Here is a 6,434-nt window from a genome sequence, read left to right as displayed (position 1 = left end):
TTGATTCATGTGAACAAAACACCTCTATCCCACGCTTTGGTTGGGAAAGCCTGTGGGAGTCCTCCTGGACATGTCTCCTGTGTCTCCCGATGGGGTGAGATTAGTGAAGAATATGCAGGGTCAGCAGTCATGGGGGCCACAGCCAGGTGTGTTATGGCAGCTTGCTGTGGGTCTGCTCCCTTGCACCTCCTCCATGCCGCTGGACCAGTGCAGATTTTGAGGCAGACACTTGTGTATCTTGTTTGTGAAAGGGCAGCGTGCTCCTCTCTGCCTCTTACTTATGTGGGAAAGATAGCATGGAGGCTGTCTTGTTTCATGCATGCTGCAGTGTGGCACCAGACTGCCTTGGGTAGTACCTTTTGGGGGAGCAGTGGAGTGTACTTAATGCTAATTTGGCACAGGAGGGGAGCTGAGGCTGTTTACTTGTGTTTAAGAACCATATCAAATGTACATTTTCTTTGCACACCAGCAAGGAGGCAGGCCCTGACCCAGCAAGGTAAATCAGCAGGTGCCTAAATGTAGCTCTCTGAGATGCTCTGGGCGCTTGGCATGTCTCTGAGCACCCCGCAGGGTTGTGCCCAAGATAATTCCATGGTAGGACATGGGCACAGCCAGCCTGGCCCATCCTTACTGCCATGGATTATTCCCACATGGGCATTGCCAGCCTCCTCTGTGAGGGCAACACGTGTCAGTGAGTGCATGCCCATGCGGGAGCAGGACTTTTGCTGTCTCTGATGCAAGATGTGAGGTGGCAAAGGAGCCCACAGGTGAGATGTGAAGTGATGCTTTGGTTCTGTCTCCCAGTGCCAGCCAAGAGCACAAAGGAGAAGTAGGAAAAGTAACCACTGCACACGTGTTCCCAGAATCCCATCTAGGATGAGCTCCGGTGTATTAAATGCAAATTCTGTTATTGCTATAAAAGTCGATGAGGTTTGGTGGGAGGGGGAAATGTGGTGGGAGTAGGGCTGGTGTGCGTATAGCAGCTGGTTCTCAAAGGCTCAGTGTGTGCTGTGCTCATGTGGCATGAACGGCGTTTGTATCATCCCGTGCCCTCCGGCTGCTGCCCCGTCCATCAGGCAGAGAACCGGCTGTTCACTCTCCTCCTCCTCCTCGTTTCCTGGCGGCAGCACAAACCCCCACGGCCCGGAGGGTCGCTCCGCTCCCCCTCAGCCACAGCCCCGCGGGGCCAGGGGTGCCGGGCGGGGAGAGCCGCGCCGAGGACCGGCCCCAGCGGCTTAAGGTGCCGCGGCCGCTCCCGCCCCGCGGTTCCACCTTAACGCGGCGGCGGCGGCGGACGGGCCCATTGCCGCGCCGGGGGTCGGCGGGCCCGGGCCCCCGGGAGCCGCCCCGCCACCCGCACCCGCCGGAGAGTGGCACCGACGCGGGTCCGAAGTGACAGACACGTCCTTGCTGCCGAGCCGCAGGTGATGGCGGGTCCCCGCACCGCCGCGAAACCCCCTCCGGCGGCACCCGGCCCGGCCCCCGGCGGCGGGGCCGGGCTATTTATAGCAGCCGCCGCGGCGATATAAGGGATGGCCGGCGCGGGCTGCGCTGCCGCGGCCGCCGGGGCGAGAGCGGGTGGGGGCCGGCGGCGCTGCCCGGCCGCGGGCGCCTCTCGGCGGGCAGGGGCGGGCGCTGAGGGCGCGTCCCGCAGCCCGGGTGAGCGGGCGGGGAGCGGGCTCGGTGCGGGGCTGTTCTGTTCTGTTCTGTTCTGTGAGCGGCGCGGGGGGGACACGGCCGGGCGAACAATAACCCGCGGTCCGTTCCGCCCGTGCCCCGCGGGGTGCGGGACAGCGCCGGGGCACTCGCGGCGCTCCACGCGTGACAAGCCCGCGGGAGGGGCGGGACCGCCGTGACACCCGGCGGTGACCGCGGCGGGGCTTCCCCCTCGCCTCTTCTCTCCTCTCCCCACAGCGATTCCTGCCGAAATGCGGCGCCCCGCGCTGGCATGAGCCCCCGGGCCGGGAAGAGCGCGCCCCGGGCACCGCCGCTTTCCCTGGCCAGGGCTCGGTGTCGCGAAGGAAGGGCTGTCGCCGGCCGTGGCCGCGGAGCCGCCGCTCGCAGCAGCGCCGGACGCGGGACGGACGGTACGGGGGCTCCGTGCGGCGGGTGGGCTGCGGGCCCCGGGGGGCTTCCCTTCCCTGCCGAACGCTGGGAAGAAAAGGGAGTGTATGGCGCAGTGCTCGGAATGCTATGGGGTCCGTGTCTTCTGGGTGTGCGCGCTGAGGAGTCGCTCTGAGTTACGCTGTGTAATGGAAGGTCTTTTGTAAGTTGAGGGTTTGTTAGGATTTTGCTTGTATCAGGGGTGTTCCCCTCCCCGCCACGGATTCAGAGCTACGATAATGTTTTACTTTCCTACCCCATGTGTCTTCTGATCTGATCTGGGTATGGCGAGGTTTCTTATCTTGCATTAAAATTGCTCTTGGACAACTGAGTACTTAGTGAAAGCTTCCATATTCACGTGTTTGAGTTGTTTGCTAGACTTTTAGAAGAAAAATAGAGATGCTATCTTCAATTACGAAGAAACAAGGAGAGAAGGAGGTACTGGTTTTTTTCTGGTTTTACTTTACTTTTACTTTATTTTTTTCTCCCTGCTTTAAGAAAACAAACTGAACCGCAGTTGAAGGACAAGGATTTTTCAGTTCTTGTGATTGGGATTGCTGGGGATTAGAAAGAAAACTTGTAACTTTTTTGTTGATTTGTTTTCATCAACGGCTCAAGTGCCCTAGAAACAGTGTAGAAAGAGCTGCTTCCTAGACAGAGAAACTAACATGCAGCCACGCTGGCTGCAAGCTGAGGAGCAAGTTAAGTGTTAGACCTCGGGTGGACCAGTCTCAAGCATCCTGCATTTCGCTGCTCCACTGAGCTTCCCTGTCCAACTGTTCACGTTAGGCAACAAATTGGGACTTCACACTGGCAGGTCAGACTGGGCTTTTGTTAAAGAGCAAAGCACACAGTGTGAGGCTTTTTCCCAGCACAGGGAACTGCAGCCCTTCAGCACTGTCAGCTGGCACTGTTCTATAGTAATGTTACAGAAATATGAAAATCTAAGCCACCAACTCCTCAGGTAGCTTAAGTCATCTAAGTTTGGAGTTTGGTTGCAGGCTTAAACGGCTGCTGTTGACTGGAAATGTTCTATGTATGTCTTATCTGGAAACTGTTGTTCATGCAATAGCTGGTACTAAGAAAAGAACACCAACTTTGTGGTCATACCTGGCTATAGATCTGCTTTCTGAATTTTCACTGTGAAATTATCTGGTTAGCTCAGGCTCTTTCTGCATGCGAGAGATGCATTTCAAAGGCCTAAACCTGTCATTTTTCTTTATGAAAGGTTCTTTCTGTTGCTCTGAATTTGTAAAGAGCTTTGCAAGAACAGGGTCTATTAAATTAAGAAGGCTAGTAGAAAGATAAGAGAGAACAAGGGGTGTGGCAAGGAAATTATGAAGTGATAGCTTTAAAAAAACCACCTCTCTGTAGTATAGCCTTGGACTGCCTAAGAGAGGTAGAATTTCTATTTCAATATACTTGAGTCTGAAAATATAAAGCTGACAGCATCTCCTTAAAAGTAATAGTGTATATAGAAAAAGAGGTGGGTTTCATATTATAGTTCTGCATCAATTTGTCTTTCTTTGATTTTGCTCCTCCATTCCAGGAGATATCCTGTATGATAGAGCACATAGCCCAGATTGCAGAGGGTCAAACGCCCCACTAGCATGACTCCCAAACCAGAGCAGCTGCACCAGGGTCAGAGCTGGTCTAGCACCAGTTTTCAGAAATGATGTGAGAGGCAGTTCTACTTATTGTTTTTGATGGGTGTTTCCATAAGCTGGAACTAAGAATTACAGAAACTAAACTTGTCTTCTTCATGGGGGGAGTTTTTTGTATGTGTTGCATTGGGTGTTTTTTTCTTAAACTGGGCCTGAGGCTAACCCTAAGGAGGAATAAAACTCTATCATCTGGTGGTTAGAGAGGACTTCCTTCCATCTCCCCACACATTTTTTTGGCGCTGGCAAGAGACATGTAATTTGGGGAGTGGAAGTAGGAGGATGAGTCCTGTGTGTTGTCATTGGCGAAGTAGTACCCGATGGCAGCGTAAGGGCAGGTGCATATAGGAAAAATGGATGCGATGATTCATTATTGTTGACATTATGCTGTGGTTTCTTCTGTGGGCTCTTCTTTAACTGCAAACAGAAGCAGTGCCTGTGCCTGAGACCTCCATGGCCCTTTAGCTCACACCATGTGCTCCTGGTGGTGTTGAGACCACTGGGGCAGAAACTCTGCTCCCTCCTGCTCTTAATTCTGGACAGCTCCTTGAGGAAAGCTGTTTGGCTTCATTCATTTCTGCCCTTTCATTTTCATCTTCCTTCTTTGGATGGGAAATATTTTTTGTGGCTGGATTCAAGCCAAGAACCTCTACCCACAGCTGCCAACCCTGGCATCCCTACTGACCTGCTGGCTCCAGGTGAGTCAGTTCATTAAGATGAATCACTCTGCCCTATGAAAGTTTTAGGCTCCAGACTTCAGCTGGACCAGTCTTAATAATTTGGTTTTACCTGGTTTGGTTGTCACTGCTTCAGTCACACTGTCACTCTGGTGGCTCCTCACTTCAGACTCACTCAGCCTTTACAGTGGGGCCTCTGCTGGGGTGCAGTGCCCCTACACCTTGTGTAGCTGCTTTTGCCTCAGCATTGTAACTTCTCCATGGCTACTCATCCCTTTACCTCTCTTACCTGCAGAAGTGGAGGCAGGAGGGATTGCACCTCAGCCTGGGAATGTGCAACCCTCAGTGCAGAGAGTACTTCAGACTCTGGAGGTGGAGAATATTAACATGAATCCACAGGAATGAAAAGGGGAGTGTTTTTGTATGGTGGTGGTGGTGGTGGTGTTTGCATAAGCTTTTACTGTCATAAATAAGTAGACCAGGGTTGAGGGGACAGATTCTATATGAAAAACAGGGAATTAATTTTCAGGCTTCCAAGACAAGGCTGAGGAAGAGAAGTGGTGCTAAAAGATATGGATATGGAAATGTCCCTTGAAAGTGACCTTTTAAAGATCAGTGATATTATTCTTGGTGTATAAGGCACTCAAGTTTAATGAAGGATTGGGAGGATTTGGTCCCAGTGAAAACAGAATGAGCGTGGGACTGTCAGATGTGAGGAATGTTAGCCCACTCCTCAGTGGAGTTGCTGCTTCTTTCTCCTGTTGTTGTTTATAGAGGTATTTGACAGAAGATACTTACTGGGGAGGGGAAAATAACCTTCCTCTTCTACTTCAATGTCCCTGGCTGTATTTTTTCCATGGGGAAACAAAGTTCCAGCACTCTAGTGGGTCACATCCTGAGTATTTGTATCCAAAGTAAATCTAGAGCAAGTCCATCAACTTCAATAACATCTGCAATAAGCCACAACTGGCTCTTCCTGAACAGGGGAGAAATGAACAGCTGTTACTTCAGATTTTTTTGGCATACGCATTCTTTTGGGATTTATAACTCTCTTATTCTCTGTTTGAGAATGTAGTGGAGCAATTGCTGATCCATGCATGTGTCTATGTGAGAAAATGTCAATGGAGGAGTAATATGTATGGAAACCTTGCCTAGAGATATGGCAGACTGGCCACCTGTTCTTAGATGATGAAATAATTGTACAAAAATATGTCTCCTGAAATAATGATTGAGGGAAGAGGTAGGGGCAGGGATGGGAGAAGTTAATATTTGTTAGTAGTTTGCTGTACTTATACTACTTGTGGTACTTACTCTCCTGCAATTTTACTGCTTCAGACACTAGTTTTTCAGTAAGTGATGCTTAGTGCTGCTCAGGCACATGGGTTTCATCTGAGAGACCAGTCCAATTGCTGGAGCTAGCTGAAGAGATGAGAAGCCTGCCCCCAAGTACCTTCTCTGTCACAGACTCGCCTGAGGTGGGTAGGCTAAGGTCAGCAACTCTTATAGATACCAATGAATCTGCCTCTCACAGAATCTACTTTTCTTCTTTCTAAAATGAGTTAGTAGAAGTTAGTTCTTTGTGGGGTGTGTTGGGGGCATAAATATAGCAAATGCTGAGGTATCTGAGACACGCTGGGATGGGATTCCCCTTCCTTCTTCTCTTCTGGCCAGAACTGACCAGCAGAAATGCTCAGTGTTTCCATAACCTTTTATTAACTTTTAGCTAAATCTCATTTGCCTCAGAATTTATTTGCCATTGATAGGCTCAAGATTAAAATCTCGAACTACTTGCTTGTACTTTCGTCTTCTACTATAGAGCAGCTTAAGAAGTTGGTGACACTCCTTCACCCTTCTCCCAGGTAACATAATGCCTGTCCTGCCTTCTCTTTAAGAAGGTCTGCTTCTGGAAAGAATGTTGTACCAAATATATACCTTTATGTGGGGTGGTAAAAATGGCATATTGTATCTTCATCGCTTCTCTTGACTGTATCTT

The 6,434-nt window shown here is 50.6% G+C and overlaps 1 protein-coding gene across 4 annotated transcripts in view; it reads left to right on the top strand.

The window, feature by feature from the left end:
- The first annotated feature begins 1,300 nt into the window (after positions 1 to 1,300).
- MRAS (muscle RAS oncogene homolog) overlaps positions 1,301 to 6,434 on the top strand; it is a 38,878-nt gene continuing 33,744 nt past the window's right edge. For 2 of the 4 annotated variants that reach the window (XM_051787038.1, XM_051787037.1), the window contains exons 1-2: positions 1,533 to 1,659; positions 1,915 to 2,087. The gene's annotated coding sequence lies outside the window, so the exon portion shown is untranslated. Of the gene's footprint in view, positions 1,425 to 1,532; positions 1,660 to 1,709; positions 2,088 to 6,434 lie in introns of those variants that run through there. The other 2 variants (XM_051787039.1, XM_051787040.1) reach the window with 2 other exon arrangements.

Source organism: Manacus candei, unplaced genomic scaffold (genome assembly GCF_025592945.1).
Source record: "Manacus candei isolate 608988 ecotype Guabito, Panama unplaced genomic scaffold, ASM2559294v1 h1tg000023l, whole genome shotgun sequence".
Lineage (NCBI taxonomy): Eukaryota > Metazoa > Chordata > Aves > Passeriformes > Pipridae > Manacus > Manacus candei.
This window is presented reverse-complemented; position numbering and strand designations above follow the sequence as displayed.